This window comes from Lactuca serriola, chromosome 1, assembly GCF_051521515.1.
Source record: "Lactuca serriola cultivar US96UC23 chromosome 1, Lser_US96UC23_V15, whole genome shotgun sequence".
Taxonomy (NCBI): Eukaryota; Viridiplantae; Streptophyta; class Magnoliopsida; order Asterales; family Asteraceae; genus Lactuca; species Lactuca serriola.
This window is the reverse complement of record NC_136408.1, coordinates 135167288-135185015: the sequence shown is the minus strand read 5'-3', so window position 1 is coordinate 135185015 and position 17728 is coordinate 135167288. Positions and strand designations below refer to the sequence as shown.

The window sequence follows — 17728 nt, the reverse complement described above, 5'->3', positions numbered from 1 at the left end:
TATCTCAAGAGTCTTTCCAAGAGCATTTGGTGTTGTGTGAAGCATTTGAGGCATCACACTTGGGGTGCTAGGCTCACAAGGTTTCAAGGAACACAATCAACAACAAGGTAAGTTATTCTATCTATGATTCAAGTTAAAATTGTTCCCCATGTATGCTAGATAGGAATATAACCTTGGAATTCAACTTTGCATGATAATTAGACAAACATAGATCCAAGGTTATTATGGTTGCATGTACACTTAGGAAGTGTTAGAATGCTCAAAACCCATCAGTGGTATCAGAGCCTGGTTTGTTTGTTTGTTATTTGTGCTTAAAAGTTGAAGAAATTCGAAATTTCTGCTGTCTGACTGATGGACTTGGCGAGTCCATGAGGAGGACTCGTCGAGTTCATGTGTATCTTCAACCTACTCGGCGAGTAGGTTTATGCACTCGGCGAGTAGGGTCGACAGAGTGCAGAATTTCGACTTGTGTTGCTGGAAATGGATTAGAATCATTACCCTAAAATGTTTTGGTACATGAAAACTTATTTTAGAAGGTGTAATGTCTTTTCTAACTCATTTACAACAACAAGTTATCAAAATTACAAAGATTAAATGTGATTTTGATTCTTGAAAGTGTTCATATTCATATTCTTGTTCTTATGATGTTTAGATGATCATAGGAATTATTTGTAACCTATGTGGTAGATTAATTCATGATCATAATGTGTTTTAATGGAGTCCATAACTTGTCCTCAAGTTATGGAAAACCAAAAGTCTCTTGGATTAAAAACCATTAAAAGAACACAAGAGTTAGGAAAAATGAAAATTCCTCATTTTATTACTCTATTAAACTCATAAGTTACAAGAAATGAAAAGTTTTGAAAGTTTACAAAACTTGCCCTCAAGTTTTGGAACAAGTAAAGTTAAGTTAAAACTTTAGTTCCAACCCCTAGAATTTTAAAAGTTAAAATTCAACCCTTATACTTATATTATTATGATTTAATAATTATATATATATATGTATAAGAACAAAGTCGTCTTACCGCTAGTACGCCTCATTCACGAAGCCGGTCTATAAGGTGGGTATAAGGTTGTTGCCTATAAAATGGTGACTTAATGGGTGTCCACTCTCACCCACCGCTTGCTTGATCGGTGGAGGGTCGTTAGCCGAACGGGTAAGACAAGGACTTATTAATTCTCATTCAAAGTATGATGAATATTATAAAGTAACTAAATGTTTTATTAAATTCCCAATCTTAGTTACTTTAGGAAAAGTGTGAATAAGGTGCTATTCCATGAAATTACACTTTACACTTTGATTAAGTCGTTGGTGGAGCGTGTGTGGTTAACCGGCACACTAACTTGGACTTAACAAGGTAGGTAAAGGGTGACTTAGGGTTTATTATAGTATCGATGGAGCGTGTGTGGTTAACCGGCACATCGATTGAGTGATAAACTTTAAGGGTACCAAGTGATTTGCATGGTTACTTCACACCTCGTTTTGTGATTCTCGGTATCCCAGTCACAAAACTTGGAGGGCACACTCGAGATTGAAACATGCCTTTGAAAAGTTCATTGAATCTCAAAGAATCTAGGAATTTCTAAGAACCATTCAAAAAAAACCTAATACTAAAATATTGCGGTTTTCGTGGTGGAAATTGGTGAATCGTCATTCACCTACCTTTCAAATATGATATAGCTTAGATTACGGCATACCTCTTCTAAGTTATATTATATTGTGATTGGATCCTAGCCTTAATATTACATTTGGGTGTTTTATTAAGGACTCTCTTATATCTAAACTAATATTGTCCTCTTTCCTCAAATGTCTTTCAATAATGCTTCTGGCTCTAATCCTAATGGCTCCTTTACCCTTATGAACTTGTGTGGGAAAGTCACCTTTGATGGATCCAACTTCAATGAGTGGATCAGAAACATCAGGATGATTACCCGCTACGAGGACAAAGAATATGTCCTTGACAAGGAGCTTAAGGAGATTGATGAGTCCACTGCAACTCCTCAGGAGATCGCTGAATTTCGGGCACATGAAAGGGATGCTACGAAAGTGGCTTGCATCATGACGGCCATGATGACAGCGGAACTCCAAAAGTCTTATGAGGATTTCTACCCTTATGACATGCACCAAGATTTGATGGAAAGATACCATCAAAGTGCAAGACAAGAGAGGTATGAAATCATCTGCTCCATGATAACAACCATGATGAAGGACGGGGAATCCGTCACGAGCCACATGCAGAAAATGCAAAGGTATGTGGATCGTTTGCTGAAGCTTAATGTGAACTTCCCGGAGGATCTTGCAATAGATATTATTTTGCATTCCTTACCATCGTGATATGATCAATTCCGCATGACATATCACATGAACAAGGAAGAAGTCACCCTCAGCAAACTTCAGGGACTTCTCAAGACCACAGAATCAGGTCTTAAGGGGAAGTCGGTTGCTATCACTCCTAATCAAAACTCTACTCCGGTTTTGGCAATTGGGAAGAATCGATGGAGGAAGAGAAAGAGATCTTCGAAGGGTACCAAGGCTCGGACCCTTGATGGCTCTTCTTCAAGTGGAACCAAGAAAGGTTTCATTACTCCTTCTTCTGACCCAAAAGAGGCTGAATGCTTCTATTGCCATGAAAAAGCTCATTGGAAGTGGAACTGCCCAAAATACCAGCAAGATGTGAAGGATGGGAAAGTTAAACCCAACCATGCAGGTATTTACACTATCATTTCTAATAACTCACCTCATTCTGATTCTTGGGTCCTTGATACCGGGTGTGGTATTCACATTTGTTGTGACTTGCAGGGACTAAGAAGAAGTGAGGATGTGGAGCAAGGAAGGATAAACTTGATCATGGGGAATAGGAAAGCTATACCTGTTACCAAGATTGGAGTTTATACTTTATCGCTAAGTAGTGGGTTTAGTTTAGATCTGAATAAGTGTTGTTATTCGCCAGGAATGGCAAGAAATATTATTTCCTTCCATGTTTTGTACAAACAAGGGCTTACCTTTTCATTTAATAATGAAGTTGGTTCTATTGATGCTTTCTTTAATAATATTCTTTATTTTAAAGCATTACCTTGTGATGGTATGTATGAAGCTGTATTTGTTGTTGATAACTTAGGAAATAATGTTTTGTGTATTGATTCTACTAATAATAACTTGGATAAAGCATCATTATGGCATTGTCGTCTTGGACATATAAGCAAGAAGCGCATAGGCCAACTCCAAAAGGATGGAGTCTTGGAGTCGTTTGACCTAAAGTCAGATGATAGTTGCGAATCATGCTTACTTGGAAAAATGACAAAGTCACCCTTCACAGGTTCGTGTGAGGGGGGTGAAGGTTTGTTGGACCTTATACACACGGATGTGTGTGGACCATTCAAACATGCCACAAGGGATGCTAATCGTTATTATTTGACTTTTACTGATGATTATAGTAGATATGGATATGTCTACTTGATCAAGCATAAGTCAGAGACTTTCGAGAGGTTTAAGGAATTTAAACAGGAAGTCGAGAATCAATTGGGCAGGAACATTAAGATGCTTCGATCCGATCGTGGTGGTGAGTATCTTAGTTCAGAGTTCCTCGACTATCTAAGGGAATGTGGGATAGTCTCACAATTGACACCTCCCAGGACACCACAGTTGAATGGTGTGGCTGAGAGGCGTAATCGAACCTTGCTAGATATGGTTCGTTCCATGATGAGTCGAGCTACGCTACCAATCTCATTCTGGGGGTATGCCTTAGAGACTGCCGCCCATATTCTTAATCTAGTCCCTACAAAGAAAGTTGCCAAAACTCCTCACGAGATGTGGACTGGTAAAGTACCTAAACTAGACCACATCAAGATTTGGGGATGCGAGGCTTTCGTGAGACGCGAGACTCATGATAAGCTCGAACCTCGAAGCGAGAGGTGTATTTTCATCGGTTACCCACAGCGATCCTTTGGTTATCTCTTCTACAGACCTAGTGACAATGTGGTCTTTGTAGCAAGAAGAGTTGTCTTTCGAGAAAGAGAGTTTATAAGCCAAGGAGACAGTGGGAGGCAAATTGATCTTGAAGAAATTCAAGAATCAAGCGGTGAAGGAACTTTAAACTCTATCCCTCAACTTGAGGAGGAAACTCCTGTTGAGCCAATTGACAAATCTGTACCTCTGAGACGTTCCACGAGAGTTAGGAGTGCACCTGAGCATTACTATGGATTCCATATTACTGCAGAAGGTGAGACACTTATTAGTGATGAGACACTAGTAAGTCAAGATGACCCTAACAGCTACGAGGAAGCCATGGCAGGCCCCGAGTCTGCTAAATGGAAAGAGGCTATGGATAACGAGATACAATCCATGTATGACAATCAAGTTTGGAACTTGGTTGAAAATGTACCAGGTCGTAAGACAGTAGGGTGCAAATGGGTCTTCAAGAAGAAGACCGACATGGATGGTAAAGTACACACTTATAAGGCTAGACTGGTTGCAAAGGGCTTCTCTCAAATTCCTGGAGTGGATTATGATGAGACCTTTTCTCCGGTAGCCAAGATTAAGTCTATTCGGGTTCTGTTAGCCATAGCTGCATTTCATGACTATGAAATATGGCAGATGGATGTCAAAACCGCTTTCCTTAATGGAAAGTTGGCTGAAGATGTTTACATGAGTCAGCCAGAGGGTTTTGTCAGCAACGAGTACCCTAATAGAGTGTGTAAGCTTGAGAAATCCATTTATGGATTGAAGCAAGCACCTCGCAGATGGAATCTTTGCTTTGATGAAAAGGTCAAGGAATTTGGCTTTTCTAGGAGTGAAGATGAATCTTGTGTGTATGTCAAGGCTAGTGGGAGTATAGTTAGCTTTTTGGTATTGTATGTGGATGACATACTACTCATAGGAAACGACATTCCAACCCTGCAGGAAGTAAAGTCCTGGCTTGGGAAGTGTTTCGCTATGAAGGACCTTGGTGAAGCTGCCTATATTCTAGGGATAAGAATCTTGAGAGATCGGAGTAAAAGACTAATTGGACTTAGTCAGAGTACCTACTTGGATAAGGTGCTGAAGAGATTCAGCATGCAGGATTCCAAGAAAGGAGAGTTACCCATCCAGAGTAACACCAGATTGAGTAAGACACAAAGCCCTAGCACTGAGGCTGAGATAGCAGAAATGAGTCGAACACCTTACGCTTCGGCTGTAGGATCGATCATGTATGCTATGACGTGTACTCGACCCGATGTAGCTTTTGCCTTGAGCATGGTTAGCAGGTATCAGGAAAACCCTGGCAAGGCACACTGGACTGCGGTAAAGAATATCCTCAAGTACCTACGAAGGACTAAGGACTGGGTCCTTACCCTCGGTGGGAGTGATGACTTGAGAGTTGTTGGGTATAGTGATGCTAGCTTCCAGACTGATAGGGATAATTTCCGCTCTCAGTCGGGCTGGGTATTTACCCTAAACGGAGGAGCAATTTCTTGGAAGAGTTCCAAGCAAGAGACAGTGGCAGATTCTACTTGTGAATCAGAGTATATTGCAGCTAGTGAAGCAGCAAAGGAGGCGATATGGCTGAAGAACTTCATTGGAGACCTTGGAGTTTTACCAGCTATTAAAGAGCCAATGGAAATTTTCTGTGATAGTGAAAGTGTTGTTGCCTTAGTCAAGGAACCAAGGGATCACGGGAGATCCAGACACATCGACAGAAAATACCATTTCATCAGACATCGGATCGAAGAAGGACTCCTCGTGACAAAGAGGGTATCATCGGATGAGAACCCAGCAGATCCCTTCACGAAGGGACTGAGTAGGGTTAAGCATCTCCAGCATGCTCGGAGCATAGGGCTGAAGGATGATATAAGTTTTAGTAGTTAGATAACCCGGAAATTTGTAAAGTGTAATTGACATTTGATGATGAATAAAAGGTGTTTTATTTATGAGTAAAGTGTTGCTATCTCTTGTCAATCGTTTACTATATTTCTTTTGCATGTTTTGACTTCCAGAATAATTTTGTTTGGTATAACATATTATTCAAACCTCCACAGTCGGTCATATGTTGGAAGTAGATATGAATCAAGACTGTCATGTTTGGTTGTAGAGGTCTAAGGTGTTGGACAAGGCTACAACAATCATGAGTGCTCATAAGTTCTGAGCATTGGACTCAACCCACGCTCATTGGAATCACTTCATGGAATTCTATCTCGAGTGATCGTGAGACGGTAATATCATATAAGTCTTCAAACCTAGAGATATGATTTGTTACTTACAAGTTGGTTATGCATTGACTGTACGAAACCGCATTGGTAACTCGATGTTATAAAACGTACTTTTGTGTGTAATTCAATAAGTGGTAGAACAAACATATGAGTCGAAGTTTATCTGTTCCTTCTTGGATTAGAAGCTGGTATCTGGGCCCCTCGATGATTTTGTTTTGACCCATGTACCGGGCCCGGTCAGAACTAAGTTGATGTGTTCAATTAAGTTCTATGTCAAACAAATCGGAAATCGGGAAACAAATGCTGGACAATAAGCAAGACAATGTTCCATGTATTTGTCCGGCTGATATCTAGAACAGAGGATTATATGATCACTTATCTTAAATGGCGTATCATCATCTTCTCAGTTCTGAGAGACCTTGAAAGAGCTACGATTGTCGGTCGGTTCCTGAAGTACTAGAGATATAGTTATTAGACTTATCCAAGTGGGAGACTGTTGGATAAGGTGTCTAAGTCCATAACTATTTCGGGCTTGTACTTGACCCGACCCGGCATGGTCCATTTGGGTTGCATGGCACCATGCAATTGGATAGACTAAATGAGAGAAATAACACTTGGAGATTATTAATATATTATAAGTTCTAATATATTAATAATATTATTTAATTAGTTGATCAAAGAATTAATTTGGAATTAATTAAGTGATCAAAGGATAACTAATTAAATATATGGGTTGATTATGTAAATCATCCATATCTTGTATAGTGGGCTAAGGGGCTCCATGGATTATCAAGTTGGGTTCTACCCATAGGATGCTCCATGGATGCTCCATGGGAGTTACAAACCCATGGGTCATGGAAATGAAGAGTGATGACACATTAGGGTTTACATGGTGTAACCCTAGATGTGTCAACACTATATAAGGATCATATTCTCCACCAAAATCGGCTAGACAAATGGAAACTAGAGGGCTTGGCCGATTTTGAGAAGTGTGTGTTATCTCAAGAGTCTTTCCAAGAGCATTTGGTGTTGTGTGAAGCATTTGAGGCATCACACTTGGGGTGCTAGGCTCACAAGGTTTCAAGGAACACAATCAACAACAAGGTAAGTTATTCTATCTATGATTCAAGTTAAAATTGTTCCCCATGTATGCTAGATAGGAATATAACCTTGGAATTCAACTTTGCATGATAATTAGACAAACATAGATCCAAGGTTATTAGGGTTGCATGTACACTTAGGAAGTGTTAGAATGCTCAAAACCCATCAGTTCCCACCCGTTCGGGTGCAGCAGTGAGGATATGGGAATCCTCGGGTTAGATTTCGGATTTCCCAAATGGTTCAGTTATGGCTGAGTCAGCAATTTTGGCTATAGATCGTCACATCAGTATGAGATCAGAGTAGCAGTGGATCGTTGGGGTTCGGGTATGTTAAGGGCTACCGTCAGTCAGGGAGCCATCATGTTGTTAGTCGTGGAATTGATGATGTCAGGATGTGACGTATGGACCCGATCGGTTGGATCGGAAGGTTGCTAGAGCCAGAGTGACAGGATAACTAGTGGAAACTAGTCTTAGAGGAAGATTTCGTTCAAGCGACTAAGTGAGGAGTCCCTTGACTCCACAGTTGGGTTGGAGTTCAGTGTTTCAGGCAGCTCAGTGTTTCAGGCAGCTCAGTGTTTCAGCCAATTCAGTGTTTCAGGCAGCTCAGTGTTTCAGCCAATTCAGTGTTTCAGGCAGCTCAGTGTTTCAGTCAGTTCAGTGTTTCAGGCAGCTCAGTGTTTCAGCCAGTTCAGTGTTTCAGGCAGCTCAGTGTTTCAGTCAGTTCAGTGTTTCAGGCAGCTTAGTGTTTCAGCCAGTTCAGTGTTTCAGGCAGCTCAGTGTTTCAGTCAGTTCAGTGTTTCAGGCCGTTCAGCGTTTCAGTCGGTTCAGCGTTTCGGGCAGTTTAGTGTTTCAGGCATGTTCAGTATTGCAGGCAGTTCAGTGTTTGGAAGGTTTCAGGGTTCTGGGTCAATATTGTATTTGCGTTGGAATGCAAGTGCTGGCGATATAGTTGGTTGATTGGGAAATGGCAAGTCCCTCTCAGCAGGATCAGTTGAGCCTTTTGCCGAGTATAAGTGATATGTAGGGCTGGCTAGGCAGGTAGCTTTTCCTTCAGGAGGGAAGGCTCGAGTAAGTAGGAGATGAGTAATCAGGTGGGATAAAAGCAAGCTGGTTCCAGCAGCATCGTTTCGGTATGAGCGGCAGGATGGATAGAACAGTTATAGATAGTCGAAGTATCTTCAGGAGTCGCTGGATGAGACTAGGAGTTTGCGATGGAGTGTAGTGACCGGTGGGAGTCCGGTAACTCAGATATCGGTAGATTGGTTAGACCAGAGTAGTCTCAGTGCATCCAGTAGGCGGATGGGAGACAGCAGGATTTTCAGTCGGAGGAAGTAACATTGAGGAAATTATGGGAAAGAGAAGGATTCAGTATGTTCTATCGGTAGTGATCGGCACTGTGAGTGGCCGGAGTGATGGGCAAAAGGGTGTTGAATTTTCAAGACAGAGAGTTAGAGGCAGTTCGCAGGCAGTTGATCATAGCAAACTTCGAGGACGAAGTTTAGTTTAAGTGGGGGAGAGTTGTAACACCCCAAAGTTTGGAAAGCCAAGAAAAGAAAGAAAACCTCAAGTTTAGGGGAGACTCGGCGAGTCCGAGCGGGATCCGGGTTGAGGTGTTAGCGACCGACTCGGTGAGTCGGCCAAGGAGACTCGACGAGTTGGGTCTGAACGAGGAAAAACCCTAAATCCGGGACTTGGAGCCTATTTAAGCGTCTCATTCTCTTTCCTAGGGTTCCTTTACTGCCTCTTTACCCCCAGAACATCAACCCTAGTCGCCATATCCGTTTTTGAGCTAGATCTTGCATTGAAGAGTGCACTAAAAGATTGGAGAAGGAAGAAAAGCCTTGGAAGAGCAAGAAGGGACTGTAGATCCGAGATTGAGAAGACATTTCAGATCAATTGGAGGTAATAAGCTGTTGATTGGACTCTCTTTGCATCTAGATCTATTCTTATGTGTGAGTTTTGGTCCTTATTGGTATGTTTTGTAACCAATTCGAGTTGGAGATTCAGATCTGAGGTTGCTACCTCAGATCCATGTTGGTTTTGGTCTTGAATTCCCTAAAGTATCAGCCCTTGGTATGTTGAAGAAGCATGTTTGCCATAAACCCTAGTTTAGTGTGTTTTGAGCATAGATCTCCCAATCTACACGTAAAGTTAGCCACTTTACGTGGGGAATAGAATCTAGAAGTATGGATCTATGAGTTAGAAGTTCTGCTTGGCTCGAAAAGCCACTGCATGGATTGAGGACTGGATAGACTCAGCGAGTCCTTCGAGTGGACTCGACGAGTAGCTTGAAGATGAGGAGGAACTCGACGAGTAGGATGAACAGCTCGTCGAGTCGGTTGAAGTTAGGCATGGACTCGGCGAGTTGGATGAACAACTCGACGAGTTGGTTGAAGATGGTCTTGGACTCGGCGAGTCTGTTCTTGGACTCGGCGAGTCAGATCTCGAAACCCTAAACCCTTTGAGTTGAGACTCGAATCAGTGAGTCGGGTGGTGACTCAACGAGTTGGACAGGACAGGACTTGGAACTAGTTGGACTCGGCGAGTCATGGACTGACTCAGCGAGTCGGGTCGCGAATAAGAAAGACCCTGAGCTTATGAACTCGGCGAGTCTTTAGGAAGACTCGGCGAGTAGGGTTGACCTGGAAGGTTGACTTTGACCAGAGTTGACTTAGTTGACTGTCAGACTAAGTGTTATATGTATATTGATAGCTCGGAGAGCTGGAGGAGCAACGGTTCAGGGGATTGTCGAGTAGCAGCCAGAGGTTTATCAGTAGGACTCAGCAGTTCAGGTGAGTTTCCTTCCAGTAGGAACGGGTCTAAGGCCACAATGCCGGCCCGTTTAGCTAGCAGTAGTTTCGGATGTTGATCGGATACAGTAGTTAGTATGTTTGATGCCTTCGTGGCTCAAACAGGATTTATGTGTTATGTGATCCGGGTTACGGCCCGATGTAGTATGCAGTATATGTGAGTTTATGCCAGTTGATATGTTATGATATGCTGTGTTCAGTTAGCTTCGGACTTCGGTCCGATGGAGGGCGCAAGGCCCCAGTCAGTTAGCTTCGGACTTCGGTCCGATGTCAGCTTCGGACTTCGGTCCGATGGAGGGGACAAGGTCCCAGACAGTTAGCTTCGGACTTCGGTCCGATGGAGGGGACAAGGTCCCAGACATTCAGCTTCGGACTTCGGTCCGATGGAGGGCGCAAGGCCCCAGTCAGTTAGCTTCGGACTTCGGTCCGATGTCAGCTTCGGACTTCGGTCCGATGGAGGGGGAAAGGCCCCAGTCAGTCAGCTTCGGACTTCGGTTCGATGTAGGGGGCAAGGCCCCGTTAGTCCGGACTTCGGTCCGATGCAGTGGGCAAGGCCCAATATGTGCTTTATATGTTTTGTGTGATATGTGGTAGATTGGGGGAGCTCACTAAGCTTCGTGCTTACGGTTTTCCGTTTTGGTTTCAGGTACTCGGTTTTCATTAAAGGAGCTCGGGAAGATTGCAGAGCACACACCATAGTCAGTTAGCCTGGGATTGTTTGACTCTGATAAGGATATTATGTTTTGAATTTAATACTCGAAAGTTATGTTTGACTTATGATACGTTTTATAAATCCAGTTTTAGTAATGTTTTAAAAGAAATTTTTAGTCGTGATTTTTGGGTCGTTACACACAACTACATAAACTACGTTCAAGTTGTACTTTCTGGATGTTGAAACTTTCAACAACTTCAAATATATCCCCATAAATACCTTTCCTTCCTAATTATTAGACTTTTTCACTCTCTTTTGAACCTTACTCTCAGCATAAGGGGACACACCACCGGAAATCCCACCTGCAAAATTTGTTAATTTAGATATAATAATACAAGATATAACAATTTAAAAAAAAATTACCTCTGACTTCAAACCATTGAATATATTCCACTTGAAGCAACTGATGGATTAACTCAATGATTGTTGTTATAGGTAACTCATATGTGTTGGTGGATAAACTATTCAAAATTATAGGAATATCAATCGATTTAACATTGTAACGTACTTTAGGAAAAAATGCCCTTGCCCATTTTACAATCTCTATATGGTCAAGCTAGACAAGTGGATTCCTATTACATGCACTTTGAAAGCTCTCCAAACACAAGTAAAATTCATGCACACTATATGCGGTGCATGACTTCCAGAACAAGCTTTAGAGAATGGTATTATGTCCGACAGATTCTCGTACTTTCTGAGTTATATCTCTAGGAAAATACCCACGATACAAATATTGGTAGACTCTCCCAATGGCAAATTATATTTTATCACATAGGAGGCTTATGAAACCAACCTTTGTACTATCATCTAAACTTTCTTTTAAATTCCTTATGAACCATGCCTAAGATTCCTCACACTCTAAGGTTCCCAAACCAACTGCTAAGAGTAGGGGTTCATGATTTCCGTCCAAAGCAACCGCAAAGTACATTGTTGTCAGATTATTCCCAATTAAGGGTACATAACCCATAAATATTAATGGTATCATGCACCTAAGGAAGGCACGAATCTACATAAATATAAAAGATACTTATATTAGTCACATAAAAAATCTTAAGGAGGTTCACTACTTACAACTATTAATTAATTCAATAAAATAAAGATGACATACCACGTAACCTAAATCCAGGAAAAATAATTGAAAGCGGTAGGTCGAAGTTTTCTATATGGTTGCAAAGGTATTAAGAGTTGTTCTTTCAAGATTATGAAAGAGTATTGGTAGGTCACAAAAGCTTTTTTGGTAAACTTCATTATAAGAACTCATTCTCACATGCAATGAACGTGTATTATAAAATCAAAGGAACCTGATTATAAGTATACAATATTTGGTATTTAAATTGGATTAATTCATAGTCAAACTTGATGACATCATATTCAAACCATAAACAAAGTTTAATGATTAACCAGACAAGACGTTGCACTTCATAGTTCAACATGAAGGATTGATATTCGAACCTGATTATTTCATAGTCAAACCATAAACAAAGTTTACTTATTGACAATACAATACATTGTACTTGTCTGCACTTCATAGTTCAACATAAACGATTCATAGTCAAACTTGATGATTTCACAGTCAAGCCATAAAAAAAGTTATTGACCGACAAGAAAAGACATTGTACTTGTCTGCACTTTATAGTTCAACATGAACGATTCATAGTCAAACCAAATAATTTCATAGTCAAACCATAACCAAATGTTACTCATTGACAAGACAAGGCATTGTACTTGTCTCTATTTACCTTTCGTATGAATGTGTGATACCCATTCGTTGAATTTATTTATAAAGTTATTCATATTTGATCGGATAAATCAAGCGAATAGCATATTGCAATTGCATAGTTGAACATATAATTAGGATATGGGGGACCCCCCAAAACCCAAGAAGATTGTTTTACGCTTGAACAAAAATGGTATCATGATTTTTAGTTCCTTAATATTTGTGCTTTCATATATTATCCAAGACTTATCTTATTATCTTTCTTTATCTCACAGGGACCAAAATTTGGGACCAAAATGCGTTGTCCTTGGCAATTATTGTTTACAAGTTGTAAACTTTTGGTCTTTTGGTTGTGTTTGAAGTTGCAACGACAATAAAGAGTGTGTAATCGTTGTTAGTTTTTAACTTTTGAAGTTATATTATTATGTATGAAGATAATGTGTATCGCGCTATATATAAAATTAATTTTCCTACTCAAACACTTGCATTTATAAATCAAAAATTCATTTCCATACATATCACATACAACTACATAGGACCATCATTCGATCCCCAAAAGTTTTTGGCCATCCTTTGACGAAACTCAAAAGATGCTTTTTTTTGGGTCTATATGTTCACGTATTAGTTTTCCTGATACTAGTTGTTCCATAACATACAAAAAAATACACCACAATCTCCCAAGTGGCTACTTTGTTAGGGAAGATTATTTTCAAGACTAAATGTTATATTCAATGGTTTCCTTGGGATCTTCCTCCTTTGCCACTAACTACTTTTGTCTAAAAAGTATGCTACCCATGCTTGAAACTTGGTAAAAGTTCCATTTGACTCAAAAACACCTTCATCGAAGTGATTTGTAGCCTGCCCCCACCCCCCCCCCCTTCGTCTAACATCTCTTTATCTATCGCGTATATTAATACCTTATGCTTATTAACAAAATATACATATTGATTAACAAATTATATCATAAATATAGGGCATCACTAATCTTTTCATCATCATTATCAAAGGGCACTTGTTTTTTTAATCCATCGCCAAAAAAATAATGTGTTTGAAAGTTTGCCGGTTCATCAAAATTTATGTGGTTCCATAAAGTTTCCACATCTACTTCTTCCACATTCACCTCGATGCGTTGTCGATTCAAATTCACTTCATCCACGTTCACCTTGGATTGTTTAATACACAATAGAACAAACGATGATTCGTCTTGCCTCCTAAAATGTTTCCATATAGGTGATGGAACTGAACACGGTTTGCCATACACATACTCTTGACATGACATATAGTAAGAAGATCTTCTCTCCTCATCGCTCAGTGTGATCCTATGTCTTGTTCTATGTCCCTTTTAAAACAAATAAACATATGTATAATGCTAGTAAAAGTTCAAAAAATATATTTAGATAAATAAAAAAAATATACAGACCTTTGTCATATCGAAAATCTTGTTCGCATCAACCAATTTCAATTTTTTTAATCGCACTCCAACTCTTCATCCGAGGTGTATCTTTGTTCCTACGCAACGCATAAGTACCTCGAACACATGGAAACATCTCATAAATCCATATCTACAGTTTTTGCAATTATACTAATAACGATTAAAAAAACTATAATACTTGTAAAATTTTATAAATATATAAATATGTATACCCTAAGTGGTTTCGTAAATCCTGAGACCAAGTATTTGAAACTTTGATGAGGCTCGGGTAGTGATAAAAATTTATTGATTTTGTTCCACGTATCCTCGAGATCATTGTAGGTGAACTCCCATAAGTAACTACCCAAGGCAAAGCTGCAATATAAAACTTTTAATTAGAATAAATTTTACTATAAAAATATAAAATTTCAAATTCCACAAATAATACCTGTTCCAACACCTGCAAGTTTTAAGCAAAAAAGCAGTCTTCTGACACACAATCATTTACTTCATTCCCCAAAAAACCCTTCACACACAACGTATATGAGACATGCTCTTGCAACACTAAAAGTAGGTAACTACTAAGAATGGCTAACATAAAACGAAACATTTCAAATCACTGATTTTCACCGAACTATTTGTGTACACTACTACAAAAAAGCAAAAAAGACCCGGTTAAATACTATAAAGAACCCGGTTTGCTACCGGGTTTTTTAAGGGGCGAGTCATATCAGTGAAATATAATAGGGCCCGATTTTACAACCGGGTCTTATTAATCTATTATGACCCGGTTCCCTTATATAAAACCGGGTTTTTTTTTCATGGAAGACAATGTGTTCTATATGACTATAAAGCCCGGTTCTAAGCCATACAACCAGGTTCAATCAAGCAAGTCAAAAATATATCTTGTTTGCTCATACAGCCCAGTTCTGTTATACGCAACCGGGTCTTTTTACTTATTGTTTTATATTTTTTTTTGTTAGATCTATAAACCCAATACCAAGATGCTTACTGTTACATTTCAAATTTTGCACTTAATATATCCAAATAAATAAATCCTTTTATTAATTTCCAATGGATTTGTACATGTTTACATCCACTAACACTAGAATCCAACCTTAACAAAATGTTCACACATATTTACATCCACTAACACCCAAAGACTAATATGCTTCTTGATGATAAATGTCCATCAAGCTTATCGACACCTACTGAAAGAAAACAGAGCATATTTAGGCAAACTTTGAATGAAAATGTGCTTTTACATAGAAACAAAAATATCAAAAATACATACATTGCTACCTTAGTATCTTAATCTTCGAACCTGATCATCTTAGGTGCATGTACATCACTTCCCAACTGTTAAATTCAATAGCTAAACCAGTCAAATTCAACATAATATCAGTAATCACAAAAGGAAAAAGACCAGTCAAATTCTTACAATTTTCAGCACTCATAATCAACACTAGAAGCCTCAATCTTCTCATGTCATTCCAGTTCCTTTTCGAAATTCCATCAACCAAATTTCTGCAGGACCTTTCTTCCGTTTCTACAACAAAATAGGCACCATGAGGTGTATATGACTCCATGTCTACAACCACTTATGGGGCATAAAATATAAGTAGGGTGTTACATAAATAGAAATGAAAAAAGAATGGGGAAAAATGAAAACTAAGCAAACATTGGAGAATACTTTCTACTGCATAGAAAATGGGAGAAGGATGTTATATTCAATAGCTAAACCATTATTGGACTAAAAATATAAGTAGGGTGCTATACAAAAAAAAACAAAACAAAACCAACAATTAAATTAAAAAACAAAAGTTACACCAACATATACATTGAAAAGGTAAACAACAACAGATGCAAGTAGAATTATATACTAGATACAACTGATAATGGAAGCCTTATGATAAAATCCTTTCAGGAACCTTGTCCAAGGATTGTTGGTAAGAAACTACAAATAAAGCCTATTTCTTAAGAACATTGTCCAAAAAAACCACTAATAATTGTAAAGTGTAATAGAAAACATACCACATAAATTGTAAGCGGGATGCTACACTGATCGGAAATCTTTCACCATATGCTGCAAAAAATACTTTCAAGAACTTGCTAAAATGGAAAATAAAAGTATGCAATCATAAATATAAATATTCAATCATGAGTACATAAAAGAACATGTTTGATGAATCACCTTACAGTATTGATACTTTTTTCCTCCAGCGACATAAATGATGTTTCTCGCAATGTAATTTTCATCATACTCGGGACTCCTATGCACTTAAAAAATAAAAAATAATTAAGAAATCACATAAGTCCATCAAGAAACAACCATGTATTGTTGCAGGTTATACTTTAGAGACATTTTAGGCTTTTCATACTCCTGTTATGTTTGCAAACTCTAATATGATTTAGATTTCTGAACCAAACATTGTATATTTTGCCCTGGTTTATAGTTGACGGGATAGAAAAAATACCAATAGCCATCAATCCTATAATTAGCCCTAATTAGAATATGCATAAATTTGACCAAAACAGAGGATCGATGACTGCCATCTAAATGGACTCCAAAACTCGATATACATAAAGAATGAGTATCAGTCGAAATGGTACCTCAGTAGTGTGGCTCTAGTTAGCGGCGATAAAGATTCAAGTTCACATGCTTCAGAGTATTAGGATCAAAGCGGTGATAAAGCGTCGAATTCATGTTGTTTTACAGTATTAGGGTTTTAGATCGGTGGTTTCTAACTTCCTAAGGTAGTCACATTCAAAAAGAGTAGCTTGGAATTGAAATCATATCTGGTCAAATGGAGGGAGAACGAAAATTGGAAGGCGGGATAACAAAAATTGATAGGCGGTGTTTTCTTTTAAATTGAATTTGGTGTTGGCATAGTCGAAAAAAAAAAGGCTCTTAAAGACTTTCCTTTTGATGTTCATTCATGGTTTTTTTAATTGAATTTGGTGTTGGCGTAGTCATAAAAAGGCTCTCAAACTTTTGATGTTCATTTATAAATAAAAGCACGTGAGAAACATAATAGATCTTAAACGATTTACTTTTTTTATATGGTAATATACAAAGATATCATATTTTAAGAGAAACATACATTGTAAGTGTTACAATTTAATGGTCATAAAATAAATATTACATCAAAAGTCTTATAACACACATATTGGCATAGGGGGTGTTGAGAGGGCAAAGTAGCCAGTTGTATATGGCTCAATTTTTTTTATTATATATTTTTATTTAGAGTAAATTACATGAATGGTCCCTATGGTTTAATGTAATTTGCGTGTTTGGTCCCTGTCTTACCTAAAAAAACTATTTTTCCCTTGATTTTTTAATTTATTTAAATAAACACACCCCCAACCTCACCCCATCACATTACCTTACCTATCTTATCATTTTTTCCTATTTAAATAATAGTCTTTTTAGGTAAAAAAGGGATCAAGTGTGTAACAAAAACAAATAGTAGGGACCAAACACGAAACAAAAACAAATAGTAGGGACTTTTCGTGTTAAAAAAATAAGTTAGGGACCAAGCGTGCAAATTACCCCAAACCATAGGGACCATTCGTGTAATTTAGTCTTTTAATTAAAAATAAAAACTTATAATAACGACAAGGTTTCATTTTTTCTGGCTCATCCAGGGCCTTTGATGATATTTGATTCCTTAGGACCCTGCATATTGGAATATTAAGATAAATTAAAATTTTCTAAACAAAATGCCTAGTCTCTTTTACGTCTTTGTGGTATCTGTTATTATAATGTATTTCGTTGTCGTTCGTCCTACA

At 38.6% G+C, this 17728-nt stretch overlaps 1 long non-coding RNA gene across 8 annotated transcripts; it reads right to left on the bottom strand.

Annotated features, from left to right (window-relative positions):
* Nucleotides 1–14976: 14976 nt before the first annotated feature.
* Nucleotides 14977–16861, bottom strand: LOC145071054 (uncharacterized). 8 transcript variants are annotated; one of them, XR_013690220.1, is made up of 6 exons: nt 16550–16861; nt 16131–16216; nt 15971–16048; nt 15378–15527; nt 15239–15295; nt 14977–15147 (listed from the first exon to the last, which is right to left on the bottom strand). It is a non-coding gene; the product is annotated as an uncharacterized LOC145071054 (long non-coding RNA). The 8 variants fall into 8 exon arrangements; XR_013690224.1 differs by having other exon boundaries at nt 15378–15485; XR_013690212.1 differs by having other exon boundaries at nt 15378–15536; nt 15971–16022.
* Nucleotides 16862–17728: the final 867 nt, after the last annotated feature.